This window comes from Notamacropus eugenii, chromosome 7, assembly GCF_028372415.1.
Source record: "Notamacropus eugenii isolate mMacEug1 chromosome 7, mMacEug1.pri_v2, whole genome shotgun sequence".
Classification (NCBI taxonomy): Eukaryota; Metazoa; Chordata; class Mammalia; order Diprotodontia; family Macropodidae; genus Notamacropus; species Notamacropus eugenii.
Window position 1 is genome coordinate 133,213,250 of NC_092878.1, and position 15,650 is coordinate 133,228,899.

Below are 15,650 nucleotides of genomic sequence, written 5' to 3' on the forward strand. Positions count from 1 at the left end.
TCAGTTCTTTCTCTGTTTTATTAACGTACACATTTAAAATGAGACATAAATTTTCCCCAAAGTAATGGTTTGGCTGGATCCCATAAATTTTAGTATGTTGTTTCATAGTTGTCATTCTCTTTAGTGGAATTATTGATTGTTTCTATGATTTATTCTTTGACCCACTCATTCTTTAGGATTAGAGTACTTTCCAATTAATTTTTAATCTACATTTCTATGGCCCTTTATTGAATGTAATTATTTTTATATCTGAAAAGGATGCATTTACTATCTCTGCTTTTCTGTCTTTATTGTGAGGTTTTTAATGCCTATGCTCAATTATTATGTAGGTGCCATGTACAACTGAGAAAGTGGTATGTTCCTTTTTATTTCCATTAAATATTTTTTCAGAGGTCTATCATTATCTAACTTTTCCAAAAACACATTCATCTCCTTAATTTATTTCTTTATTTTCTTTTGGTTAGATTTATCTAGTTTTGAGGTGGAAAAATTGAAGTCACCCACTGCTATAGTTTTACTGTAACTCATTTGATTTTCCCTTTAGAATTTACACATTCTGTCATTTAGTACATATGGTAAATACTAATATTACTTCATAGTCTGTGAAACCTTTTTCAAAATCTAATTTTTCTGCTGATATCTTTTAATTGGATCTATTTTTGTTTTTGATTTTTCTGAGATCACAATTGGTGCTATTCTTTCTTTCTTTCTTTCTTTCTTTCTTTCTTTCTTTCTTTCTTTCTTTCTTTCTTTCTTTCTTTCTTTCTTTCTTTCTTTCTTCCTTCCTTCCTTCCTTCCTTCCTTCCTTCCTTCCTTCCTTCCTTCCTTCCTTCCTTCCTTCCTTCCTTCCTTTCTTTCTTTCTTTCTTTCTTTCTTTCTTTTTTTTTTACTTTAGCTGAGACATAATAGATTCTGTTCCAGCTCCTCTCCTGTATTCTGTGTATGTCTATCTGCTTCAAGTTCATTTCTTGTAAACAACATATTGTAGGAGTTTTTTTAAAATTCACTTTGCTATCTGCTTCCTTTTTATTGAATTCATCCCATTCACATTCACGGTTATGAGTACTAACTATATTGCTCTCCATCCTGTATTTCCTCCTCCTGTTTTTTTTTTCTCTTTCTATGCTTTCACCCTGTTGCTCCTCAAAAGTGTTTTGCTTTTGGCCACTGCTTCATCCAATTTGCCCTCTTTATTCTCAGCCTTCCCTGACTTTTTTTTATCATATGCCTTTACTCTCCAACTTCTGTGTAGGTTAAGACAGATTTCTATATCCAACTGACTATGTTATTCCTTCACTGAGCCAATTCTGATAAGAATAAGGTTCAAGCATTGCCCACCACCTCCCATTTTCCCCTCCACTGGAAAAGTTCTTTTTAACTCTTTTATATGAGATGATTTACTCCCATTCTACCTCTTCCTTCCATGTTTTCTCTGTGCTCTAAAAATGTTAAAGTTCTGAGGAATTAAATATTCATTTTCCCCTATAAGAATGTAAACAGTTTTACTTCTTCATTTTTATAGATATCATATGTCATAATAAACTTATACCGATGCCCTCTATCTAGGCACACTTTTTTTAACTGTCCTAATAAAGAAAAATGTTTTTTTAGGAGTTACTAGTGTCATTTCCCCATTTAGGGAATGTAAAAACTTTAATCTTATTGAATCCCTTATGACTCATCTTTCCTGTCTCTTGAGTCATATTTCAAAATCAAATTTTCTATTCAGGTCTGGTATTTTCAGTAGGGATGCTTGAAAGTCTTCAATTTAATTAAATATACATTTTTCTCCAGAAGAATGTTACTCATTTTTGCTGGGTAGGTGATTCTTGGTTTTAATCTGAGCTCATTGGCTTTCTGGAATGTCATATTCCAAGCCTTTCACTCTTTAATGGAGAAGCTGATAAATCTTGTTTGATCTTGATTGTAGTTCCACAATATTTGAATCATCTCTTTCTAACTGCTTGTAATATTTTTTCTTGACCTGGGGTCTCTGGAATTTAGTTGTAATATTCTGAGGAATTTTAATTTTGGGATATTTTTCAGGAGGTGGTCAGTGAATTCTTTCAATTTCTTTTTTACCGTCTGGTTCTAGAATATCAGGGCAGGTTTCCATGATAATTTCTTGAAATATTACATTTAGGTTCTTTTTTTGATCAAGGTAGTCCAATAATTCTTTTTTGCCATTTTTATCGTATTTTATTTTTTCCAATTAAATATCAATAAAACTTTTAGCATTCATTTTACAAGATTTTGAGTTCCAAATTTTTTCTTCCTTCTTCCTCTCCCCTTTTCTGAAAATGGTAGGCAATTTGATAAAGGTTATACAGAAAAAAATCATTAAGGGTCTTATATTTTCTTTTCCCCTTTTGCCTCTTTATACTTCTTTTGTGTCTTGATACTGTAGATCAATTTTTAAAAATTCTATTTTTTTCCTTATCAAAGCTTGAATTCTTTCTATTTCATTGAATTACCAATTTTCCCCTTGAAGTATTATGCTTTATTTCACTGGGTAGGTGATGCTTGGTTGTAGTCCTAGCTCCTTTGTCTTCCAGAATACCATGTTCTATGACCTCTGATTTTTTAATGTTGTAATTACTAAGTCCTTTATAATCCTGATTGGGGCTCCCTGATATCTGATTTTTTTTTTCTCTCTGGCCCTTTGAGGTATTTTTTCCCTTGACCTGATAGTTTTGAAATTTGGCTGTAATGTTCCTTGGACTTTTTATTTTGGGATTTCTTTCCTGAGGTGGTCAGTGGACTCTGTCAATGCCTATTTCGCCTTCTGGTTCCAAGACATCATGGCTGTGTTTCTTGATGATTTCTTGAAAGATACTGTCCAGATCCTCCTTTTGATTTTGACTTGCAGTAGTCCAATGATTCTGACATTGTCTCTTCTGGATTTATTTTCCTGGTTAATTGGTTTTTCCCATGGGGAATTTTACGTTTTCTTCTGTTTTTCATTCTTTTGAATTTTTTGATTGATTCATTAACTTCCACTTGCCCAATTCTAACTTTCAAAGAATCATTTTCCTTAATTAGGTTTTGTACTTTTCTATTTGGTCAATTACATCTTCTATGGAAGTTTTTTTCCCAGTGGATTTTTGTATCACCTTTTCTACTTTTTCAGCAAACCTTTTCTTTTTCTAAGATGTCAACACTTTCTCCCCCTTAATTCTTTTGCACCAGTTTCATTTGTTTTCACAAGTTTTTCTTCTACCTCTCTTATATGATTTTAAAGCTCCTTTTTGAGCTCTTTCATGAGTTCTTTCTGGGGTGAAGATTTCCAGTTTTTCTTTGGGGCTTAGTTCATAGGTATTTTGACATTTCTGTCCTCTTCTGAGTTTGTGTCTTGATCTTCTCTCTCACCATAGTAATTTTCTATAGGCAGATTCTTTTTTTTACTCATCTTTTTTTTTTTTTTTTTTGGCCTTTTTCCTTTCTTTTAAATTTGAGTTATGTTCCCAAGGTGGAAGGGACACTGTTTCAGGCTTCTTGTGCCACAGACTGCAAGTACTGACTGTTTACCTGGTGCTGCATTGATGTATCCCTGAAGTCTATGAGGGATCCTTGTGTGTGGTGCTCTGTTGAGGGGGTCATGGTCCTGCTGAAGGCCATACGGGTGTGACAGCTTGCCTGATTCTTGTGTTGGTGTCTGGCATGTGCTGAGGCAGTTGGAGAGCTTCTGCATTTCTCTGGGGCTACACTGAAGCACATGATTGTCTGGCTACTGGCAGCTGCCTGTATGTCCAGGGCTATGATGCAGCCCATGGTGGAGGCAGTGCTGACAACTGCCTGTTTGCTTAGGCACTTGTTGGGTTGGATTCTAACTCTTTTTCCAGAGTTACACTGAAGCAAATGGAAATCTGTCTGCTGGAGGTTGCCTATTTGCCTGTGCCTATGCTGAAGCACATGGCAGTTTTCAGAAATGGAGTCTGTCCATTCCCTTGGCTTTGCTGAGATATGTTGGGGGAAAGACCTGGTTTTGGAATTTTTCTGTTCCACTGCATTGGGGCTCAGGATCTCCCACTGGTTTGCTGAGGTGGAGCTTGCTACTGGCTTGCTGGGACTCTTCCTGAACTGAACTGTGCTCCCCTTTTACCCAAGTGAGGCAGACCGTTCCTGCTGATCACCCAAGTTTATTGGGTTCAAAGATTGTTTTACCCCATCTTGTTCCTGGTTCTGGCATTCCAGGATTTGTTTTTTGGGTGCTATCTTTTGGTTCTCTGGAAGTAAATATGGGAGAATTACAACTATTTACTGCTTACTCTATCATTTTGACTCCCCAAAGTCTCTGATAACTCTTAAATGAACTCTTCCTTGACCTGTTTTTCAGGTCAGTTATTTTCCTAATGAGATCATTCACATTTTCTCTATTTTTTTCATTCTTTAACTTTGTTTTTATTGTTTTTTGATGTCTCATAAGTTATTAGCTTCCACTTACCCATTTCTAGTTGATAAATAATTATTTCCTTCAGTGAGCTTTTTTACTTCCTTTTCCATTTGGGCAATTCTACTTTTTAAGCAGTACTTCTCTTCAGTGGATTTTTGTGCCTCTTACCATATGGCTTATTTTGTTTTTTAAGGTATTTTCTTTAGTATTTTTTGTTCCTCCTTTGTCAAGTTGTTGACTTTTTTCATGGTTTTTTTGATCACTCTCATTTCTTTTCTCATTTTTCCCTACCTCTCTTATTTAATTTCTAGAATCCTTTTTGAGCCCTTCCAGGTCTTATTTACATTTTTCTTTGAGGTTTTGTAGGTCCCTTCTTTAATTTTATTGTCTTTTGAATTTATATTTTAATTTTTCCTGTCACCATATTAATTTTCTATAGTTAGGTTTATTTTTGTTCTTGTTTGTCCATTTTTTTTCTAGCCTATTTCTTGACTATTAGCTTTCTGTTAGAATTAGGCCATGCTCCTGGTGTGAAAGGAGTACTGTCTCAAGTTTCAGGTTTTTCATCCTGCTGTTTTCAAAACTAGTTCCAGAGTTCTCTAAATTTTGTGTACTTCTAATGTGTACCTAAGGAGAGGTGTGGTCACTGTTCTCCTGGCCTGTGCTCTAGTCTATGAGTTATCACAAGCACATTTTCCAACTGTAACCAGGGATCTCATTTTTTTCTGCCCTTTCTTGCCCTAGGTCTGGGACCCAGAATCATGTATGGGCAATCTGACAGACTCCTTCTTACAGTGTCAGCAAAGGGTCCCCTGTAATCTCTTTCTGACAAGTTGCCTAACTCCCTTACTATTTATGGTCTGAGAGCTCTGAAAGGCACTGCCACAGCCGATTCAGTCCCCCAAGGCTGGCTCCTGGCTTTCTGGGTCCAGCCTACACTGGCACAGCCTGCCCTTAACTGTGCTCCAATCTTACTCTAGTGGAAGAGACTTTTCTTGCCAACTTCTAAATTGTCTAAAGCTAGATAATTGTTTCACCCTTTCCTTTTGTTAATTCTGTCACTCCAGAATTCCTGTTGAGGTGTTATTTTAATGTTGTTTGGAAGAAAATTTGGAAGAGTTCAGGTGAGTCCCTGTATTTATTCTGCCAGCTACTCCAATCAGCCAGTCCTTTCAAGCACCTACTTTGTGCCAGGCATTGTGGTAGGCACAAGGAATATAAGTACAAAGAATGGAACATTTCTCTTGTGTGTTTTGGATCAGATTCTTAGAAATTCTTGTTTTAAGTGCCCTAAATTTGCTTGAGCTGAAGTGAGATTGTTAGGAATATAAGCAATTAAGTCTTTCAATGCCTAGAAAAACTGAGGCAAAGTTATTAGGGTTAAGACCATGGCAAGGAGGTGAAAGGATAAAGGAAGAATGCCAAAAGGAAATATAAAAAATTCATGTTTAAACCTGAACTTTGACTTTGGCTGTTCTTTCATCTAATAAATAGTCAGTATATCTTGCGTCTTGCTTTTCTCTCTTCACTAGTATAGGACAGTGTTATCACTTGTATTTTGCATTAGGTAAATGAAAGGACATAGGACCACTGAATATCAAATTTTCAATGGCCTAAGAAATTATGTTTACAACATTATTACTTTATAAGTAAGGAAATAGGTGCCAAGAATATAAGTGATTTGCTCAGGCTCGCAGGTTAGTAAGTGGCAGATTGATGACTTGAATCCAACTTTGTTGACATCCATTGAAGTACTCCTTTCATTGTCCAATATTGTCTTCTTTCTGTCTGTACTTTCTTCCTTATCTATCAGTCCAATCTTTGTTAGTTTTTATGTCTGGTAATGTCACTTCTTTTCTGATAAATCTTCAACATCTCCCTATTGCATGTGGCGGGGGGACAAATAAAATTTCTCACTGTCTTTCATGGGTTCAACACTATCTATAATCTTGTACAAATATCCTCTTCTAGAATTATCTTTCTATGCTTTTTGGCATCCTTAATTTGAATATTTGAACGGACATTTCCTAAACTTGATTTTTTGCACTCTTCATATATACAGTCAGATCATAGTGAATATTAAAAGTATTTATTGTGATATATTAATTTTATATAAAATTTTATTATTTGTGGTGTTCTCTATTTTCCCTCTTATTTTCTCTACTTACTTTAGCTATGAGGACCATATTTTTCTCATAGGAGGAGTTTATCAAGGTAGTTTCTCTCTTTGTGAACAGTTTATGTAACATTAAGATTATTTGTAATTTAAATGTCTGTCTGACAGAATTCATTTAATATATTTGGGTCACTTTTCCCCCTTTGGGTATTCATCCACAGTTTCTCTAATTTATTTTTCCAAGATAAGGTTGTTTAGATTATCTATTTTGTTAAACTGGGTCTTCTGTATTTTTGTAAATATTCATCCTTTTGTTTTTGTTATTGGTAATTTGTTTCCCCTCCTTTTTTTGAGCAGGAAAATGACATGATCAGATCAGTGTTTAGGAAATATTAATTTGCCTATTGTATATAGAATGAATTGAAGAGGTCAGTGAAGAGAAAGGGAGACCACTTAGGAGGCCATTGTAATACCCCAGGCAAGAGATGATGAAGTTTGAACTAGGTTAGTGTCTTTATGAATGGTATAAAGGGAGGAGGAGCAGACATGACAGATGTTCTGAGTAGAATTTCCAAGGCTTGGCATCTCCCAGTCATTTTTTATCCCTTTGTAATCTAGTTTATGACTTTGCCACTCAGTTGAAACTGCATCTTCCTAAGGTTGCCAAGAATCTCTTAACTGATAAATCCAATGATTTTTTTCTCTATCCTTATTCTACTTGATCGCTTTCAGCACTATTGATCCCATCCTTTCCTCCTGAAATTCCATTACTCTACTAATGCTATTGATTTTCCTCCTCATCTGAGTTTTTTTGTCTCCTTTTCTTTCTGGACCATCATTCTTCTCCAGTTCACTAAGTAGGGAACTCTTAATGATCTCTCAATATCCTTTATTCTCATCCTTTCTTCTTTTCTTATCTCCTCTCCTCTCTCTGTCTCTTTGTCTCCTCCTTTCTACTCATCATTTTCCATGGCTTTAATTACCTCTATTTAGATAACTTTCAAATATCTAAATGTTTGGCTTCAATATCTCACCTGAACTTGAGAATAATTACCACTTGACTGCATATCCACCTGGGTGTCTCATAATCATCTTAAATTTAACACTTCCCAAATAGAATTAATTATAATTTCCTTAAATTTATTTGACATTAACATTCTCCTAGTCACCCACTTTTTATGCCTTAGAAGCATCCCTGATTTTTCCCTCTTTCTAACTCACTATATCCAACTCACTATATCCAATTCGTTACTATTTATACATCTCTTCATTCCATTTTTTTCTCTAGGAAAACTGCTATTAGTCTAGTTTAAGTCCTATTCAACTTGTGACTGAAATACTAAAATATCCTCTTAGTTAGTTAATTTATTTCCAGGTTCCCAAATCTTCTATATACCCTAAAAACATAGTCATCAAATTCTTATTCGTAAACCATATAACAGATCATGGTACTTTTGTACAAAAGTCATTGGGGCCTCTCTATTGTTTCTTAGATAAAATGACTTCTCATTTGGGAATTTAAATCCCTCCACAGTCTTGCTTCCACTTCCCAGTGTAATTTCCTATTACTCTCTTTCAAGTCATAGAAGACAGCCAAGTGAGGTAGTAGATAGAGAACAGATCTTGAAATTAGGAAGACTTGAGTTCAAATCCTGCCTCAGACACTTAGTAGTTGTTTGCCCCTGGTCATACCAGTTAAAGTCTGCCTCAGTTTCACTATTTGTAACATGTGATGTTAAAAATAGCACCTATCTCACAGGGCTGTTGTAATATTAATTTTTTTAAAAAATAATATTTCTATCTATCTGTCTGTCTATCTATCTATCATCTGTTACAAACCTTAAAACTATTCACTGATTCACTTTCTAGTCAATCCATGACATTCCATCTCTAACCTTCATGCTTTTGTACTCTATGCCTGGAATGTACTCTTTCTACAACTCTGCTTCTTAGCATCCCAAGCTTCTTTCAAAGTGCAGCTAAGTTGACATATCTTGCTTGAGATCATTTCCAATGCTGCCACTTGTTAGTTCTCATGCCTATTGATATTACTTTGTATTTACTTATATCTATCATCTATCTATCTATCTATCTATCTATCTATCTATCTATCTATCTATCTATCTATCTATCTCTCTGCCTCTATCTATACATTTCTATCTCACACTTTCAGGTATAACATAAGCTGAAGGCAGAGATTTTTTAAAAATCAATATATCCATAATGCCTGGCGTAGTACCTTGTATATATCTGGAACTTGTTTGGTGAATTTATTTGAATTAACTTCTTGATCTTCCTGAAAGTTGCTCAGCCTCTAATTCCTCTTCTATAAAATGTATATAATAACATGAATAATACTTAGCTTATAAGTTTTTTGTGAGGATGAAGTGAGTTAATGTACAGAAATCATTTTTAAGCCACAAAGCTCAATCTTAGTTTGAAATATTATTATCCTTCTTAAGAGTTTGGACTATCAGGGGAATATTTTGGTACATTCAGATTTCATCAAAATATTTCACAAAATCTTTCTCACTGTCTTCATGACTTATAGCAACTAGGCAGATTCCAAGATGATTGAATGAATGGATCTAGGAAAGAGTAGTTATTAATCGTTCAAGGTAACCTAGCTTGTATCTACAAGCTTGTACTATAGTGTCTCAGGGATTTTTCATTAGACTATTTGACACTATTGGGCACTTGTATCAGTGATTTAACAAAGACATATCTTATATTCAGCAAATTATCATGTGATACAAATCTCAAGAGAGAGACAAAACATTGGTAAATAGTTTTTTTTGAAACAGATTGAGATGACTTGAAATCATAGCCCACATGCAATAGATTTAATATGGGAAAAAAAATGTAAGATTCTGCACCTGAGTATAAAATATCAATTGCGGAAACAGAAGACAGAGCAGGCACAGGTAGATATCAATTTGTGTTTATATGAGCTTTTGTTCTAAAGTGACATAGACCTTCCTGAACAATGTCTACCAGGTTGATCACTCATGGCCAACTGTGTCTCAGCTGCAGTGGAAACACTACCTAAAACTTTAAACTTTCCTGTAAGTGGAGGACCACTTTTTGACTTCAGTGGAATTTCTCTTCAAATGAATGAATGAAAAAAAGCATTTTTAAAGTGCTTACAATTAGCTTAGTTTTTGTTTTTTTATGTATACTCTTTCATATTGCTTCATACACTCCATATTCATCATGTTATTTCTTCTAGGGAACCTTATGAAACTCTTGTACAATCACTACAATGCAGTGGCCCTTCTAGTTTTCCTACTTCTTGATGTTTCTACGTTTCAGTTGATAAAACAGCTTCAGTGGTAGAAGGAAGTACTGAATTTTGGATCACAGAACCTAGGTTCAAACCCTGCTTCTTCTACTTACCACTTGGGAGATTGTGAGAAAATTATTTTACCTCTCTGAGACATATCTGTAAAATCAGAGGGTTGGAATAAATGACCTCTATGGTGCCTTCTCTTTGAAAATTCGTGAATTTATTATATTGTGATATGGTATGTCTAGTGGACAGCAAGCTCAAAATGATTGAACAGTTGTTTTTTCTTCCTGGTAGACCCATACTCTGATTTTTTTTCTTCCTCTACATTAAGAAAAGCATCATTTCCATACTAAGCATGATGACAGTTCACATGTAATATTTAGCTGGGATGTTCTGGAGGAGGATTCAGTGGATGGTGAAGAAATTGGAGAGCATACCATTTGAGAATCAGGTGAATGGTCTAGACTGTACAGCCTTGGCAAAAGAAGATTTGAGCTTGTCAGGATATCTGTCACCTAGGACTTGATGGTCTGTCATATGGAGGAAGGACTAAATTTATTGCAAAATTAGATAATTAAAATACACATTATAAAAGAATCTTAAGCTTAATACAAGATTCCTAATATAGCTATTTCAACGTGGGAAGTGTGCTCTTGAGAAAGAGTAGATTTCATGTCAATAGATCATTATGAAGTTAAATTACTGAGTCCTGAGGGTGGAGTCAAGATGGTGGAATATAAAGGCACACATACTTTAGCTATTCCCCCACAGCCCATAAAATACATGTAAAAAATGACTCTCAGCAAATTCTAGAGAAGTAGAAATCACAGAGCAACAGAGTAAAAGAGACTTCCAGCCCAAGGTAACCTGGAAGGCTGAAAGGAAAGGTCTATCACACCAGATGCAGAACAGAGCCCAACCCAGTGCTGGCTGCTTGGCACTGGCAAGAATAGGACTGGAAAAGGCCTCTGGGGCAGAATGCCCAACAGTAGCAGAGGTCTCAGATTCCTCAATGCACAAATGCCAAAGACAACTTCAAAAGTCAGTGAGAGGGCTTTTTCAAAGGGTGAGAAGGGAGGAAGGTCCTCCCTTGGCCCCAGAGCCAGGCAGCAGTGGTGCAGGCAGCATCAGCAGCAGGAACAACAGCAGCATTCATTTGTGGAGCCCTCTGTCTAAAGCCCCTGGGGAAATTGAACAGCTGATATCAATCTCATCCCTGATTGATCACCTCCTGAAAGAGACCCAAAAAAAGAAACTCCTAGGAATATTGTGGCCAAATTCCAGCGTTCCCAGGTAAAGGAGAAAATATTGCTAGCAGCTGGAAAGAAACAATTTGAGTTTTGTGGAAATATAATCAGGATAACACAGGATCTGGCAGCTTCTACATTAAGGGAGCTTGGAATGTGATATTTCAGAAGTCAAAGGAACTGGGATTAAAACCAAGAATCACTTACCCAACAAAACTGAGTATAATACTATAATACTTCAGGGGAAAAATGGTAATTCAATGAAATAGAGGACTTTCAAACATTCTTGATGAAAAGACCAGAACTGAATAGAAAATATGGCTTTTAAACACAAGAATCAAGAGAATCATGAAAAAGTGAACAGGAAAGAGAAACCATGAAGGACTTTCTAAAGTTGAACTGTTTATATTCATTCCTACATGCAAAGATAATATTTGTAACTCTTGAGACTTTTCTCACACACACACACACACACACATACACACACACATATATATATATATATATAGATACATATATATATATATATAGACAGAGACCACACGTTTAGTTGAATAAGAAGGGTTGATATCTAAAAAATATAAAATTAAGGGGTGAGAGAGGAATATGTTGGGAGGAGAAATGGAATGGGGCAAATTATCCCTCATAAAAGAGGCAAGAAAAAGCTTTTTAAATGGAAGAGAAAAGGGAAGAGGTGAGAGGGAAAAAGTGACACTTACTCTCTTCACATTTGCCTTAAGGAGGGAGTAACATGCTCACTCAATTTGGTATGAAAATCTATCTTACACTACAGGAAAGTTGAGGAGAAGGGGACAAGTGGGATGAGAGGGATGGTAGAAGAGAGGGCAAATGGGAGAAGGGAGTAATTAGAAGTAAACACTTTTGGGGAGGGACAAGGCCAAATGAAAAAATAGAATAAATGGGGGGCAGGATATGGTGGAGGAAAATATAGGTTAGTTTCACACAACATGACTATTATGGAAGTCTTTTGCAAAGCTACACATATATAGCCTATATTGAATTGTTTGCCTTCTCAGTGGGGATGGGTAGGGAGGGAGGAAGGAAGAGAAGTTGAAATTCAAAGTATTAGAAATGAATGTTGGGAATTGCTTTTGCATACCACTGGGAAATAAGAAGAACAGGTAAAGAGGTATAGAAATCTATTTTGCCCAGAAGAAAATAGAGAAAATGGGGATAAGGGAAGGGAGGGATGTGATAGAAGGGAGGCCATATTGAGGGCATGTGTGTAGGGGGTGTGTATAATCAGAATGCAAGGTGTTATGGGGTGGGAGAAAGGGAGAGATGGGGAGAAAATTTGGAACTCAAAATTCTGTGGAAATGAATGTTGAAAACTAAAAATAAATAAATAAACATTGAAAAAATAAAATTAAATAAAAATTAAAAAAGAAATTAAAGGGAAAGTGGCCTGGGTGAAGGAGTGATCAGAATGCATGTCATCTCATGGTGGGGGGAGGGGAAAGATAGGGAGAAAATTTGGAACTCAAAATCTTGTGGAAATGAATGTTGAAAACTAAAAATGAATAAATTTAAATCTTAAAAAAATAAAAAAAGAAGTTGAATTACTTGTTGGGAGTGTGATAGTGAAGATGGTTTTTTTTTTGTTTGTTTGTTTCTTTGTTTGACACCAGAGGGCTGGAATAGAAACATTAAGGAGTAGTTCAAAAGAGGTTGATGTAGTCTTGGTCTCAGGAATGGTTTTCTAAGAACTAGAACTATCAAAAAGTGGAATGTTCTGCATTGGGAGGCAGTGGATTCCTTCTCAGTGGAGGACTTCAAATAGAGACTTGACCTCTTATGGGATACTGAGGATTCCTTTTCTTTTATATGACCTTTGAAGTTCCAACTCAAATTCTCTAATTCTTGTTTATTTATATTCAGGCACAGATTGAATTAAATGCCTTCTGAATCTTGTCCAACTCTGTGGTACTCAGAGTAATTTTCATCATCCATATCAACACTCTTGTGAGTTGTACTCCCTTTCATTAACTACATAATTAATACCATCTTAGAAAGATGATAGGAATCAGAGTGATCAGTTTTAGGACATACTGCTTCTGATACCAGGAAAACAAAAACAATGGCAACAGGTATTCTGCATTGTATGTAGTATAGTTTGTGATCCTGGATATAAAAGTCATTGGCATCAGTGTTCACTATGGCACAACAAGGAAGAAAGAAACAATAATTGCTACAAAACTGACTATGTGACATGGTTCACTGGAAAAAATCTAAGGATAAAACATTGCATTCTTTTGTGTTTTAGTCCAAAAAGGTGACCATATTCTAAAACACCAAACGAGCTCAAACCTTCTTGAGACAGTTACAATGGACAGTGATGACCTGCTCTTTATCAAACATTAATCTTTGGCTACTTCTGAAAAGACCAGTGAGTTCATCGTCTGGCTATGACTCATGCTATCGTGTTATTAAACCCTGACCCTGGAGGAAAGCAGTTTTCATTGCATTGAGGCTGGCACTCACACATCTTAGTGTAATATGAAAATTGGCAGTCCACAGAATATTAAATTAAAAAGTGCTACTTGGACTTTGTAGGCTATTGTCTGTCTTGCTGTAGCAAGATTATGTACTCTGATAAAATGACTGTCCAGAAAACAATAGTAAAAGAAGATAATATCAAGGGGCAATATTAATATTTTATATATAATATGGTGAACACATTAATTTTTGCACACGATTTCTCATAGCTCAGCATTTAAACCTAATGAAAATCTGGACAGTATGCAAATTATATGGAGACTTTAAAGATGTCCTTTTTATTTGTGCTCAGGAATCCATAAATATATCATTCCAGGTGAGAGTATGACAAGCAATAATGAATATTATAATCAAGAAACAGTTTATTCATGATCAAAAAAAATTTCATGTTTTGCAATATTTAGAGATCTAGCTAACTGTAGCTGTGACTTTTACAGCCCCAAGTAAAGCAGAGATCAAGTATTTAATCTGTCTGTTTAATCAAAGTGGGGAGTCAAGGAAACATGTAGTTCTTAAAGTATATTTAAGTCTGAATTACCAGATTAAACAGCAGTAGTTAATTAACCAGCTATAATAATTGCTTTATCTTTCACACTTTGACGGTCTACCATTGGTCCAGAATAAGCAAATCACTGGGCTAGAAGTTACAGTCATAGAGTCATTGATTTATATCTGGAAATATATATTTATATTATATATAAATACGTGTTTGTATTACCTATTTCTACTCTTCCCCTCTTATTTTATGGTTGGGGAAACTGAGGATCAAGGAGGCTAACTGAATTTTCAAGGTCATACAGTCAATAAGTTCCAAACACAGAATTTGAAAAGAGGTCCTTTCATTTCAAATGGATCCTTCCTTACACTGTACCACATTGTCTTTCTACTTTTGTATTATGGGCTGATTCACATATTTTCATATCAGCTTTGCAACTGTGTGGAAACACCATCATTATCATTTAGAATTCATTAACATCATAAATATTGTATAATCTTATTCATATTCCTGACATTACATGCTTACTTGATTATACATACAAATTTGAACAAGAAAATTTGTTTAGAATTCCTTTAAGAAAAACATAACCTTTATCTCAGTTTCTTCCCTCTGAGATATCTCCTCTTTACTCTGTACATATCTTGTTTTTACATAATTGCTTACACTTTGTCTTGCCCAGACTGAGTTCCCTGAAAGCAGGGATTATTTTCCTTCCTTTCTTTGTACCTCCAATGCTTAGCTCAGTGCCTGACATATGGTAGGCTTATTGACTTGATGACCAGAAAGACGAAGTTCTTAACAGAATTTTTTTTCTCTTGTCCTTCTGGTTAATTACAACCACCAACTACTGCTATCACCAACTACTGCCAAACTAGCTGATCTTTTTGTTAATCCAAGTTTTCCACTAGTAATTGTGCCAGGAGGAAAATTGACAGAGATTTGATATCTCTTTGGCCCAGAGATTCTTTTGATTAGTGATAATGAGGCACTAGTAATTCCCAAACTGCACGATGTTGATCTAATGGAAATAATAATATCTAAAAGGAATCTAAGCTTAATTTCAGTATGGGGGGAGTTGTTAACTGATCCAACCATTGTGGAGAGTAATTTGGAACTATGCTCAAAGTCAACCAAACTGTGCATACTCCTCGATCCAGCAATACCACTACAAGGTCTGTTTCCCAAAGAAATCATAAAAAGGGGAAAAAGACCTACAAATGGAAAAAATATTTGTAGCAGCCTTATTCATGGTGATAAAGTTTTAGAAATTGAGAGGATGCCCATCAGATGGAGAATGGATGAACAAGCTATGGTATATGAATATAATGGAATACGATTGTGCAATAAGAAATGATGAACGGGCAGATTTCAGAAAAAAAAAAAACTTGGAAAGATTTATACCAACTGATGCAAAGTGAAATAAGAAGAACCAGAAAAACATTGTATATGGTATAAGCAACACTGTGTGATGATCAACTATGACTCGGCTCCTATCAGCAACACAATGTTTCAAGACAAGTTCAAAGGACTCATGAATGAAAATGCTACATACAACCTAAAAAACTGATGGATTCTGAAAGCAGATTGAA